The sequence below is a fragment of the Phyllobates terribilis genome, unplaced genomic scaffold (genome assembly GCF_046119375.1).
Source record: "Phyllobates terribilis strain yellow unplaced genomic scaffold, ASM4611937v1 Scaffold_5__5_contigs__length_657084704, whole genome shotgun sequence".
In the NCBI taxonomy this organism is placed as follows: domain Eukaryota; kingdom Metazoa; phylum Chordata; class Amphibia; order Anura; family Dendrobatidae; genus Phyllobates; species Phyllobates terribilis.
The window spans coordinates 90638777-90652620 of record NW_027362765.1 but is presented as its reverse complement, the minus strand read 5'-3'; positions in this window follow the sequence as shown (position 1 = coordinate 90652620).

The following is a 13844-nucleotide window of genomic DNA, read 5'->3' as shown; positions in this document are numbered from 1 at the left end:
CTCACCCAGAGGTGTGATATCTCACTCTCAGGTAAGGATGGAGTGTGGATCAGGACCCGACACCTGCATGCATTACACCACATTGCCGTGGGGCAGGGCGACCAATATGCCTCTGAGATGGGCATGACAGTCCCTGTCCCTGGCTGGAGTGGGGGGAGGGAACACTGAGGAAGGGGAACCCTGTAGTGCAGGAGCAGGGAGGAAGCAGTTCCTGGGTGCATTGAGAAGGGAGTATAAAAGGTGGGCACCATCTTAGTTCAGTGCAGAGAAGTCTGAGCAGAAGTGGCAGGGAGCAGGGGCTCTGCATGAGCTCTGCTCCGGAGGCGGGCCTAGTAACAGAGGCCCAGGCCTGGAAGAGGGAGAAGGAAGGAAGAGGAGCGGAGAAGGCTCCAGGAACGAGGAATGAAGGGATCCCAGGGGTGCGGACGGGCGAGTCGCCACCGCACGCCCGAATCCACCTGCGTGGAGGGGTCAGGCCAAAGAGGGAGACCGGTCCCCGAAACTAGTGGAGGCAGGAAACGACCCTCAGCTAGAAACCGGAGGCTCTGACATTTTATGTGGCGCAGCCCCTCGCTACACCCGCTAGGAAGGCACCACATAGGATCAGGGAAACTGGCGCCAAGTTTACCAAGAGGAGGCCCGAGGCAGCAGGACAGAAGGGTTGGTAAGAAAGGCCAGACAAAGGACACACAAAGGGGGTCCTGTGAAGCGCTCCAAAGTTATCTGGGAGTTGTCTGAGCCCCTCACCTGGTGAGCACAGTACGACGTGGGCAGCCGTTACCTGCAGACGTGGTCTGGATAATAAGAACTGTGAGTAAAGGCCCTGGACTGCATCACTGACTCCGTGTCGTTACTGCTGCTGCCCTGCACCATCACCCCCATCCTCCGCATACACTGCCCTGAAGCTATACTCCTCCCGTGGGGAGTTATGCTACGCTCTGCTGCACCCACAACACCAGCCTCAGCGGTCTGCCCTGCAGCGGCGGTTCACTCTGACCGCAATCCACGGGTGGCGTAGTCGGACATTTAAACATCAAAACCACATAAATAGTTCCGCCACTGGTTTGACCACCCTGAGCCACGGAACCGGGTCGCCGCCACGAAGACTACAACCACCAGCATCCACCAAAAAGGGTCCGGCTCTGGGTGTTCCAAGGCCCAGGGGGTGCATCAGAACATTTTCATCACCTTTCACAGTCACCAATGGGACAAGGCAGGGATGTCCTCTGTCCCCTCTCTTATACATCCTAGTGACGGAGCACCTGCTCTCATCAATTCGCCATAACCCCAATATTAGGTGGATTGAGGTGGGAGGCACCGAGTACAAGTGCTCTCTATTTGCTGATGATGTCCTAGTATATATCACTCAATCACATATATCCATCCATGCTGTTATGGCTGAAATAGATCACTTTGTTACATGGTCAAATTTTAAAATCAATGCAGCGAAGTCTCAGGCCCTCGATGTCTCCCTCCCCAAATCCATATAGGATTCCATCCAGTCCAACTTTCCCTTTGCCTGGCCCTCACAGGGTATCAAATACTTAGGAATTCCTATTCATAGAGACCTCTCCCATCTATGTTATCTTAATTTTGGGCCCTTTATTGAACAACTCCATACAGACCACGGTTGGCAAGTTAGAACTGTAAGATTCACTACGTGAACCACTGGTGTTTTGTGGAAAAGCACATGTACACTGTGTTCCAAATTATTATGCAAAAAGTGTTTAGGAGTGATAAGGGAAGAATTTGTTTGTTTGTCAGTTAAACTCATTGATGGTGATGTGTGTCAGGGCTCTTTATATCACTGTAAGCAATTGCAGACACCTGTGCTAATTAGTTTGGCAGGTGTGTCCAATGAAAGGCAAGACTACTTAAGAAGGTTGTCTCACATTATTAAGCAGCCTACATTTTCTGCCAAAATGGGAAAGAAAAAGGTTGTGTCGGCTGCTGAGAAGCAACAAATTGTGGAGTGTTTAGGTCAAGGCATGACTACAATCAACATTGTGCGATGATCAGGATGAAGTGTCTTGGCAATCAAGAAGTATGTAGCTGATTCACAGTACACACGTGTGCGTGCTGATAAGGGCAAATTGAGGACTCTTTCCTACAGGCAATTACGTCAGGTTAAAAGAGCAGCGGAAAAAAAGCCTTGTCATAGCAGCAGACAAGTTTTTGAAGCTGCTGGTGCCTCCAACGTCCCGCGAACAACAAGATGCAGGGTCCTTCAGAGGTTTCCAGCTGTGCATACGCCATCCTGTCGACCTCCTCTATCCACTTCACACAAGCAGAAACGGCTCCAGTGGGCTAAACATTACATGAAGACTGATTTCAAAACTGTTTTGTTCACGGATGAGTGCCGTGCAGCGCTCGATGGTCCAGATGGATGGAGTGGAGGATGGCTGGTTGATGGACACCCCACTCAAACACGGCTACAGCGCCAACAAGGAGGAGGTGGAGTAATGTTTTGGGCTGGAATCATGGGGAGAGAGATTGTCGGCCCCTTTAGGATCCCTGAAGGTGCTAAAGATGAACTCCATAATGTTTGTGGATTTTCTCAAACAGCACTTCCTGCCATGGTTCAAGAAGAAGAACCGTGTATTTCACAGCAAGATCATTTTTTTGCATGATAATGCACCATCTCATGCTGCACATAAAACATCTGCATCTCTGGCTGATATGGGCATAAAAGGGGACAAACTTATGGTGTGACCCCCATGCTCCCCTGACCTCTACCCCATTCAGAACCTCTGGAGCATCATCAAAAGGAGTGTCTATGATGGCGGGAGGCAGTTCACATCTAAGCAACACCTCTGGGAGGGTATTCTGTCCTCAGGCAAAACAATTGAAGCAGAAACCATCCAAAACCTGACAAATTCAATGGACGAGAGAGTTCAGAAGCTCCTTTCGAACAAGGGGTCCTATGTGAAAATGTAACATCACCTAGAATAAAGTTTTGAGTTGAAAACTGTTTGATTTCAGTTTCTAATAACCTGCTAATGCTTATAATTTCAAAAATGACCATTTTTTTGGTCTTTATTAAAATGAAAAGGTTGATCGAAAAGTTTGGGGGATCTAAGAGTGTGGCAACCCAGTAGTCATGATTACTTCGAATTCTGACAATATGAGGGTCATGTTGCAGGTAGTGCAGCAAGAAGGCACTTATGTGTCTTGCGCATCTCGGAGCCCCAAAATTATTTTCTGGGCTAGATGCAGCTAAAAATTATTATTAATTTTAAATCTGGTGGAGCTTAGTATAGATGGCCTAATAGGATCAGTGCTGCACACTGCTACAAAGCCCAAATTATTTTCCAGCCAAGATACAGATAAACATGATTAGTAATTTTAAATCTGGTGGAGATTATTATAGATGGCCTAATAGAATCAGTACTGCACACTGCTACAAAGCCCAAATTATTTTCCAGCCAAGATACAGATAAACATGATTGTAACGGGTCTGGGAGGCGGAACCTCTGAGCTACTATACAAGGGGCGGTCCTTGTAAGGGAGCGGGTGGCGACCAGGGTAGACGGGCAGGCAGTCACAGCAGGTGACCGGGACAGTCTCTGAATGAACGGACAGGAGGTCACGGCAAGTGACCGGGGCAGTCTCTGGATGAACGGGCAGGAGGTCACGGCAAGTGACCGGGGCAGTCTCTGGATGAACGGGCAGGAGGTCACGGCAAGTGACCGGGGCAGTCTCTGGGTAAAGGATTGGTACGACCTGTGGCGGCTGTTGATAGACGTGAGCTCCCAGGTGAGCAGGCGAGAGTCTCTGGATAAACGGGTGGTCACAGCATGTGACGGCGGAGCCTCCAGGAAGACCAACAGACAGGTAGCAGATGAGTGCTCCCAGGTGAGCGGGCAGGAGTCTCTGGACAGGCGGGTGGTCACAGCACGTGATGGCAGAGCCTCCAGGTAGGCTAGCAGACAGGCAGCAGATGAGCGCTCCCAGGTGAGTGGGCAAGCTGGTCCTTAGACAGACTGACAGGAGTTGGAAGGCAGACCGTCGGACCTCAGACAAGCAGGCAGGTAGAAGATGTGCGCTCCCAGGTGAGCGGGCAAGCTGGTCCTTAGACAGCCTGACAGGAGTTGGAAGGCAGACCGTCGGACCTCAGGCTAGCAGGCAGGTAGCAGGATATCAGGCAGGAATAAGACAGCAGACTGGCAGGAATCTGGCAGGAATCTGGCAGGTAACTGGCAACGGGACCTGAGGGCTGAAGCAGAGTAGTGAACAGTGCTACAACATTGCTCGGGCACCTCCATTTTGGAGGAGGTGCCTTTTATATGGAAGGTCCTCCGGCAATTGGCCGGGGACTCCTTAGGACGGCGCGCGCGGTCCCTTTAAGAGCGGGGGAGCGCGCGCGCGCCCTAAGCACACTGCCGAGGAAGGAGAGCGTGCCGGAAGCAGCGGGGAGAGAAGCGCTGGAGGACGCCGCGCCAGGAGCGGGGAGGTGAGAGGGACGGCGTCTCTGCCTAGAACGGGGCAGAGACGCAGATGCTACAGTACCCCCCCCTTTAGGCCCCCTCTTTTTTTGGCCAGAAAGAAATTTCTCAAGGAGAAGCGGGTCGTTGATGTTCTCCCTGGGTTCCCAAGTTCTCTCCTCAGGACCAAACCCCTTCCAATCTACCAGAAAAAAGGTTTTTCCTCTTACCCTCTTGGAGGCCAGAATACTCTCTACCTCAAAGATGTCATCAGCGGAAACCGGAGCAGGAGGGGCACCTGGATTTTTGGAAAAAAAGTTAAAGACAACGGGTTTGAGGAGAGATACGTGGAAGGAGTTGGGGATCCGTAGGGTGGCCGGAGTTTAAATTTGTAGGCCACAGGGTTAATTTGCCTGAGGACTTCGAAGGGACCGATGAATCGAGGGCCCAACTTGTAGGAGGGTACTTTGAGCCGCACATGTTTGGATGAGAGCCAAACCTTGTCTCCCGGACGGAATTGGGGCGGATCCAGACGTCTCTTATCAGCATATCTCTTCATCCGCTCAGAGGAGAGAAGAAGAGCGGACCTGGTGCTCTCCCAAATAGTAGAAAATTCGCTGACAAGAGACTCCGCAGCAGGGTTGTCCACAGAAACGGAGACAGGAAGTGGAATCCGGGGATGTTGGCCACCGACTATAAAGAACGGGGATTTGGAAGAGGATTCGCTCTCATGGTTGTTATAAGAGAACTCGGCCCATGGTAGGAGATCCACCCAGTCCGAGTGGTGAGCATCAACGAAGTGCCGGAGGTAGCTGGTCAAGATCTGATTGATCCGCTCCACTTGACCATTGGACTGAGGGTGGTAAGCGGAGGAGAAATCCAGGGTAATGTCCAGCAGCTTACATGTGGCTCTCCAGAAGCGTGAGGTGAACTGAACCCCACGATCCGACACGATGTGGAGGGGCAGACCATGGAGATGGAAGATGTGGCAGATAAAGTCTTTAGCCAGCTTGGGTGCAGACGGAAGACCAGGCAGGGGAATGAAGTGGGCCATCTTAGAAAAACGGTCAGCGACAACCCAAATGACAGTACAATCGGCAGAAACTGGAAGGTCGGTGATAAAGTCCATAGCGATGTGTTGCCAAGGAGCAGCAGGTACGGGAAGGGGCAGGAGATGGCCGGCAGGTAGATGTCGGGGAACTTTGTTACGGGCACAGGATGAACAGGCCGCGACGAAGTCTACCACGTCCTTACGCAGGGTAGGCCACCAGTAATGTCGGGTAATAAGTTGGAAGGTCTTCTTTTGGCCAGCATGGCCAGCTAGTTTAGAAGAATGTCCCCAGCAAAGAACCCTGTCCCGATCTGGCACAGCTACGAACGTCTTACCGGGTGGAAGACGAGTCAGATCCAAGGGGGCCACATTCATCACCTTGGAGGAGTCGATGATGTGCGTAGGTTCCTCCTCTTGATCGGAGGACAGGAAGGACCGGGACAAGGCATCAGCTTTGACGTTCTTGTCCGCCGGACGGAAATGAAGAATGAAGTCGAAGCGGGCAAAAAAACAACGACCACCGGGCCTGGCGAGGATTGAGTCTCTGGGCATTTTGGAGATATGCCAGGTTTTTGTGATCCGTGTAGATAATTACCGGGTAGAGAGCCCCTTCAAGCAGATAGCGCCACTCCCCCAGTGCCAATTTGATGGCTAGCAATTCACGGTCTCCTATGGAGTAGTTGCGCTCCGACGAGGAGAAGATTTTGGAGAAGAAGCCGCACGTTACCATTCTCCCGGTAGAAGACTTCTGGGTGAGCACCGCTCCGGCTCCGGAGGAGGAGGCATCAACCTCCAGGTAGAATTGTTTATTACAGTCCGGACGGTGCAGGACGGGAGCAGAGGCGAAGGCTTTCTTTAGGGAAAGGAAGGCCTCCTCGGCTTCAGGCGACCATGTCCTGGGGTTAGCCCCCTTACGGGTAAGTGCAGATATGGGAGCAGTCCGAGACGAGAAGTGTGGGATGAAAAGACGATAGTAATTAGCGAAGCCCAGGAATCGCTGTATCGCCTTCAAACCTTCAGGACGAGGCCATTTTAGAACGGAAGAGAGCTTCTCGGGATCCATTTGCAGACCTGTTTGGGAGATGACATAGCCCAAGAACGGAAGGGAGGTCTGATCGAAGAGGCACTTCTCGTATTTGGCATAAAGGTGGTTCTGCCGAAGCCTAAGCAGGACCTGACGAACATCCCTCCGGTGTGTGGGGAGATCCGGAGAGAAGACCAAGATATCGTCCAGGTATACCACTACGCAGGAGTACAGGAGTTCACGGAAGATGTCGTTGACTAGTTCCTGAAAGACCGCGGGAGCATTACAGAGACCGAAGGGCATCACAAGGTACTCGTAGTGACCGTCCCGGGTATTGAATGCCGTCTTCCACTCGTCTCCTTGACGGATACGGACCAGATTATACGCTCCCCGTAGATCCAGCTTGGAGAAGATCCTGGCGCCCTTGAGACGGTCAAACAATTCGGAGATGAGTGGCAGGGGATATTTGTTTTTTACCGTGATGAGATTGAGTCCTCTGTAGTCAATACAGGGACGTAGCGAGCCGTCTTTCTTTTTGACAAAGAAGAATCCGGCTCCAGCCGGGGAGGTAGATTTTCGGATAAATCCCCTAGCCAGATTCTCTTCAATGTACTCAGACATGGCCCGGGTCTCGGCTGCAGACAACGGGTAGATACGCCCACGGGGAGGAGTGGTGCCAGGTACCAGGTCGATCGGGCAATCGTATGGCCTATGGGGTGGCAACGTCTCAGCTTCCTTCTTACCGAAGACGTCCGCATAGGGCCAGTAGGGAGCCGGGAGACCAGGTAAGTTAGCTGGAGTAGGCTGAGGGCAAAGTGGACGGACCGGGACCAGGCAGGTCCTATGGCAGTCAGGACCCCATCGGAGTACTTCACCGGACTGCCAGTTCAATACGGGTTCATGTGTCTGGAGCCATGGTAGACCTAGCAACAGGGAGTGAGAAAGTCCGGACAGCACATGGAATGAGATCTCCTCAGAGTGCAGCATTCCCACCTGCAGGGTTATGGGTTCAGTGACGAGCAGGATGGTCTCCGAGAGAAGTCTTCCATCCACGGAGGCGACTGACAATGGTTCAGCCAGGGACTTGGTGGGAATATGGTATCTCTCTACCAGAGACTGGGAGATGAGGTTTCCAGCAGCTCCAGAATCCAGATGGGCGAGTTCAAAGAGACGGTTCTCTCCCCAAGCAATAGAGACCGGTAAGGTCAGAGATGGAGAGGGCTTACTTTTGTCTAGGATGACCTCTCCGAGCTAGACGTGGAAACCTCCTCTCACGGGTGACCTCTTTGGCACGCTCCTGGAACCGCAGGTCAATCCGGGTGGCAAGAGTTATTAGGTCATCGAGAGTGGTAGGAATGTCCCGACCGGCAAGTTCATCTTTAATACGGCCGGACAGACCCTACCAGAAGACGGATACCAGAGCGTCATTATCCCAGGCCAGCTCCGAGGCAAGGGTACGGAACCGTAAGGCATATTGGCCCACGGTGAGACTTCCCTGACGGAGGCGTAGCAGTGATGATGCGGATGAGGTCTTCCGTCCGGGTTCGTCGAAGACTTTCCGGAAAGCCGTGAGAAAGGCAGGCAAATCGGACACCAGGGGGTCTCCTCTCTCCCATAGAGGATTTAGCCAGGCCAGGGCCTCTCCGGTGAGATGGGACATGATGAAGGCAATTTTGGCCCGGTCGGAGTTAAACTGGTGAGACAGGAGTTCAAAGTGCAGGGTGCACTGATTTATGAAGCCCCGAGCCTGGGCGGAGTCGCCTCCGAAGCGAGGAGGTGCAGAAAGCCGAGGTCCGGGGTAGGATACCATGTTATTAGTGGGCAGTGGAGCTGCCGGATTGCGAGTCATGGCACTGGCGGTGGTTGCAGGCAGAGCAGTCAGAGTGTCCAGGCGAGAATTGACATTCCGCAGGTGACCCAGGATGGACTCCTGTTGGGACCTCTGACGAGACAGTTCATGACACACGTCCGAGAGCGAGGGAGCTTGGGTGCCACCGGGTTCCATGGCCCGAGCAAACTGTAACGGGTCTGGGAGGCGGAACCTCTGAGCTACTATACAAGGAGGCGGTCCTTGTAAGGGAGCGGGTGGCGACCAGGGTAGACGGGCAGGCAGTCACAGCAGGTGACCGGGACAGTCTCTGAATGAACGGACAGGAGGTCACGGCAAGTGACCGGGGCAGTCTCTGGATGAACGGGCAGGAGGTCACGGCAAGTGACCGGGGCAGTCTCTGGATGAACGGTCAGGAGGTCACGGCAAGTGACCGGAGCAGTCTCTGGGTAAAGGATTGGTACGACCTGTGGCAGCTGATGATAGACGTGAGCTCCCAGGTGAGCAGGCGAGAGTCTCTGGATAAACGGGTGGTCACAGCATGTGACGGCGGAGCCTCCAGGAAGACCAACAGACAGGTAGCAGATGAGCGCTCCCAGGTGAGCGGGCAGGAGTCTCTGGACAGGCGGGTGGTCACAGCACGTGACGGCAGAGCATCCAGGTAGGCTAGCAGACAGGCAGCAGATGAGCGCTCCCAGGTGAGCGGGCAAGCTGGTCCTTAGACAGACTGACAGGAGTTTGAAGGCAGACCGTCGGACCTCAGACAAGCAGGCAGGTAGAAGATGTGCGCTCCCAGGTGAGCGGGCAAGCTGGTCCTTAGACAGACTGACAGGAGTTGGAAGGCAGACCGTCGGACCTCAGGCTAGCAGGCAGGTAGCAGGATATCAGGCAGGAATAAGACAGCAGACTGGCAGGAATCTGGCAGGTATCTGGCAGGTAACTGGCAACGGGACCTGAGGGCTGAAGCAGAGTAGTGAACAGTGCTACAACATTGCTCGGGCACCTCCATTTTGGAGGAGGTGCCTTTTATATGGAAGGTCCTCCGGCAATTGGCCGGGGACTCCTTAGGACGGCGCGCGCGGCCCCTTTAAGAGCGGGGGAGCGCGCGCGCGCCCTAAGCACACTGCCGGGGAAGGAGCGCGTGCCGGAAGCAGCGGGGAGAGAAGCGCTGGAGGACGCCGCGCCAGGAGCGGGGAGGTGAGAGGGACGGCGTCTCTGCCTAGAACGGGGCAGAGATGCCGATGCTACAATGATTAGTAATTTGAAAGCTTAAAACGGTTGGTAGGGTGATTTTAACCAATCATCAAGCTTTTATTCTCCCCAGGATGACACAGGGGTAGAAAAGTCGTTTCGGATCCATGATTTGTTCATCTTTATGAACGTGAGTCTGTCTACATAATCAGTGGAGAGCCGCGTGCGCTTATCTGTCAGCACACCACCAGCAGCGCTGAACACACGTTCAGACAGAACGCTGGCTGCGGGGCATGACAAGATCTCCAAGGCGTAAGTGGCTAGCTCCGGCCATTTATCCAGATTGGAAGCCCAAAAAGAGCAAGGGTCCAGTGACACAGTCATGGCTTGAATGTTTACTTGGAGATACTCCTGTACCATCGTCTCTAGGCGTTGACTATGTGTCAGACTTCTTGTCTCCTGTGGCCTTGCAAAGGATGGGCTAAAAAAGTGGTGAAATGATTCCGCAAAATTGATGTTACCAGCAGATACTGTGGTTCTGTTACGGTTTGAGTGCTGAACACTTGACGGTCCCACGGTTGGCAAGTTGGAACTGTGAGATTCACTACGTGCACCACTGGTGTTTTGTGGAAAAGCACGTGTAAGATTCTGCAACAGTCTCTGCTGATACTCCTGCATGCGTGCATCCCTTTCTATGGCAGGAATAATTTCGGCAAATTTACTTTTGTACCGGGGATCTAACAGTGTGGCAACCCAGTAGTCAGGATTATTTCTAATTCTCACAATTCGAGGGTCATGTTGCAGGTAGTGCAGCAAGAAGGCACTCATGTGTGTTGTTCATCCAGGAGCACCAAGTCCCTGTTGTGTTGGTGGTGAGGTAACAATCATGCTTCCTTCCTCTGTCCTCTCCCCCCAACCTCGCACAACAGAAATGTGATCAAGGTCTCCCTCATCTGATGAGTCTTCCATCAGTTCGTCCTCCACTTCTTCCTGGGCTCCTGCACCTTCCTCACTAGTTTGGCTGCTACCATGCGCCCTGGTAAAACCATCTCCCCCACCCTCACATGCCTGCCGCCTTGGTGCTGCCGACCGTCTGGACCTTGCAGATGTTAGCCCTTCCGCATACAACTCCTCCTCCTCTACTTCCTCCACCTCCTCTTGTGCCACCACCTGACTCCGAATTCTGTTTAACATGTGCTCCAGCATGTAAATCACCGGAATAGTCATGCTGATAATGGCATCGTCAGCACTAAACATCTTCGTCGCCATTTCAAAACTGTGCAGAAGGGTGCATAGGTCCCTGATCTGAGACCACTCCTCCAGCGTGATTTGCCCCACCTCTGGATCTCGTTGGCCCAGGCTATACGTCAGAACGTATTGCACCAGGGCTTGTCGGTGCTGCCACAGTCGCTGCAACATGTGCAGAGTTGAATTCCACCGGGTAGGCACATCGCATTTTAGCCGGTGAAGTGGCAGGCCCAACGACTTCTGTAGAGATGTAAGTCACTGAGCTGCGGGATGCGAACGGCGGAAGTGAGCACACAGGGACCGTGCCCTCTGCAGAAGGCCATCTAGTCTGGGATAGTGGGCTAAAAATTGCTGGACAACCAGGTTCAACACGTGAGCCATACAAGGCACGTGTGTGACATTGCCCCGGCGAAGGGCCGCACCCAGGTTTGCAGCATTGTCGCACACGGCCTTCCCTGGTTTCAGGTCCAGTGGAGACAACCATTCATGAAATTGGTTCTCCAGAGCTGACCACAACTCCTCAGCTGTGTGACTCACATTTCCCAGACATTTCAAAGTAAAAACCGCCTGATGACGTTGAGCCCTACTGCCAGCATAGTAAGGAGGTGTGCAGGATCCCTTCTGCGCAGTTAGAAAGCTTGTGGCATGACCAGACAGACTTTGGGTGCAGGTGGAAGACCGAGAGGAGGTTGAGGAGGCAGAAGCAGTGGAGGAACTTTGACATAAAGAGGATTGACGCACAACTCGTGGGGACGGCAAGACTTGGACAGCAGCCCCTTGTCCTGCTGTCACCATAGTTACCCAGTGCCCAGTCAGCGACATGTAACGCCCCTGTCCATGCCTACTCGTCCAAGTGTCTGTGGTGAAATGCACCCTGTCACACACAGAGTTTCTCAAAGAAGCGGTGATGTTGTGTGCGACATGCTGGTGGAGCGCAGGCACACCTTTCTTTGAGAAGTAGTGCCGACTGGGCATCTGGTACTGGGGCACTGCGACGGACATAAGGTCTCGAAAATCCTCTGTGTCCACCAGGCGGAAAGGCAGCATTTCTGTAGCCAAGAGCTTGCAGATGGTGAAATTCAACCTCTTAGCTTTCTCATGGCTAGGAGGAAATGGTCTTTTACTTGTCCACATCTGAGGGACCGAGGGCTGGCTATTGTGCTTAGACGGGGTTGATAAGGGTGTCCCCGGCAAACTGCCGGTCTGTGAGGAAGATGCAGGCGGACATGTTAGGTTGCCTTGATCCAAAGGTGGTGCTATCGATGTCGGACAGCGCTCAACACCAGCTGGTGTTACCACCTCCAAAGAAAATGATGACCTGCCAATCACGCTGGCTGTTGCGGGTAAAGAGGTGGCAGGTCTGCGCCCCAAAACAGGTGTGACTGCTGTCCCCCCAGTCACAGAGGATGAAGAGGCCGCGGATGCACAAGATATGGCAGACGGTGGTTGGCCCGGCTGGCTAGGCCGCATTGTAGCACACTGAGCTTCCCACTGCAACTTATGCTTCATGTCCATGTGCCGGTTCATGCATGAAGTACTCAAACTATGTATTTTTTGGCCTCTACTTAGCTTTTGCTGACAAATGTTACAGATAACACGAGTTGGGTCATCTTTATCGATCTGAAAAAATGCCCAGGCTATGCAAGGCTTAGCACCCATGCGACCTGAAGAGCCACCACGACTTGTGGTGAGAGGCAGAGTTGTGTTTGAGGATGCAGTTGTTGACGTGCTTCCAGTACTACGTCTCTGTCCAGGAAGGCGCAACCTGACCTCGTCGTCACTAGCATCTTCCTCCACCTCCTCTGCTGACCTCATCTCTTGGCTGAATGTGGGTTGACAGTAAGTGGGATCTCCAACCTCATCATCATCACCCTGTGCGTTATCACACCCGTCGTCCTCAGAGCCAACCTGTTCCTGCCCTGACAAAAACTAAAGTTGTCGCTCCAATCAGGTATTTGAGTCTTATCATCGTCTTCCTCATTGTCTCCACTAACAGGAGTTACAGTTTGGGAATGAGGGTCTACATTATGGTCAGAACCTTCTGCGTCTGGTCCTGGATCCGACTCATAAAGATTCTGGGCATCAGTGCAGATCATTTCCTCGTCTGGATTCACAGAAGCGCTGGAGTCGACCTCTGATTCCCAGGCTATAGTATGAGTAAACAGCTCTGCAGACTCAACCATCTGTTCTACCTCATACTCAGACGGGCAGCTGGAGATTTGGGAGCTGTGAGGAAGCAAGTGCGATTGGGGTGACAGCTTTGAGGACTGGAGTATTTGTGATGTTGAAGTTGATGTGGAGGAGAGCCCACTTAAAGGAGCACTTGATATCCGTTGAAGCACCTGCTGTTTTTGTGCCTCATCTGGAATTTGTAGCGATTGGCGTTGCCGTAAGAAAGGGATCTTATCACATTGTCCGCTAAAAGAAGTAGACATTTAGTTTGGCTGGAAGATGGTCTTTCTTCTGCAGATGTTACTGTTGCTTTAACACCTACCCCACGGACACAACCTTTTTTCCCCTTCCCAACACGCCTATTCCCCTTTCCACCAGCAGCAGGCCTTTTTCCACTCATTTTGGTGGTTAACTAATTCACAACTCTGGAGTTGTTTGCACAAAAAAACAATGGATGGGAACCGAGCAGAGCTGAGTGGCCAAACTGTGGTATTAGGCCAAAACTATTGGCTGGGTTAGATGCAGAAAAAAATTATATTCAATTTGCAACCTGATGGAGGTCAGTATAGATGGACTAATAGAACAAGTCCCACACACAGCTAGAAGCCCAAATATTTTTTCTGAGGTAGATGCAGAAAAAAATTGTATTCAGTTTGCAACCTGATGGAGGTCAGTATAGATGGACTAATAGAACAAGTCATACACACTGCTAGAAGGCCAAATATTTTTTCAGAGCTAGATGCAGAAAAAAATTATTTTTAATTTGCAACCTGATGGAGGTCAGTATAGATGGACTAATAGAGAAAGTCCCACACACTGCTAGAAGGCCAAATATTTTTTCAGAGCTAGATGCAGAAAAAAATTATATTCAGTTTGCAACCTGATGGAGGTCAGTATAGATGGACT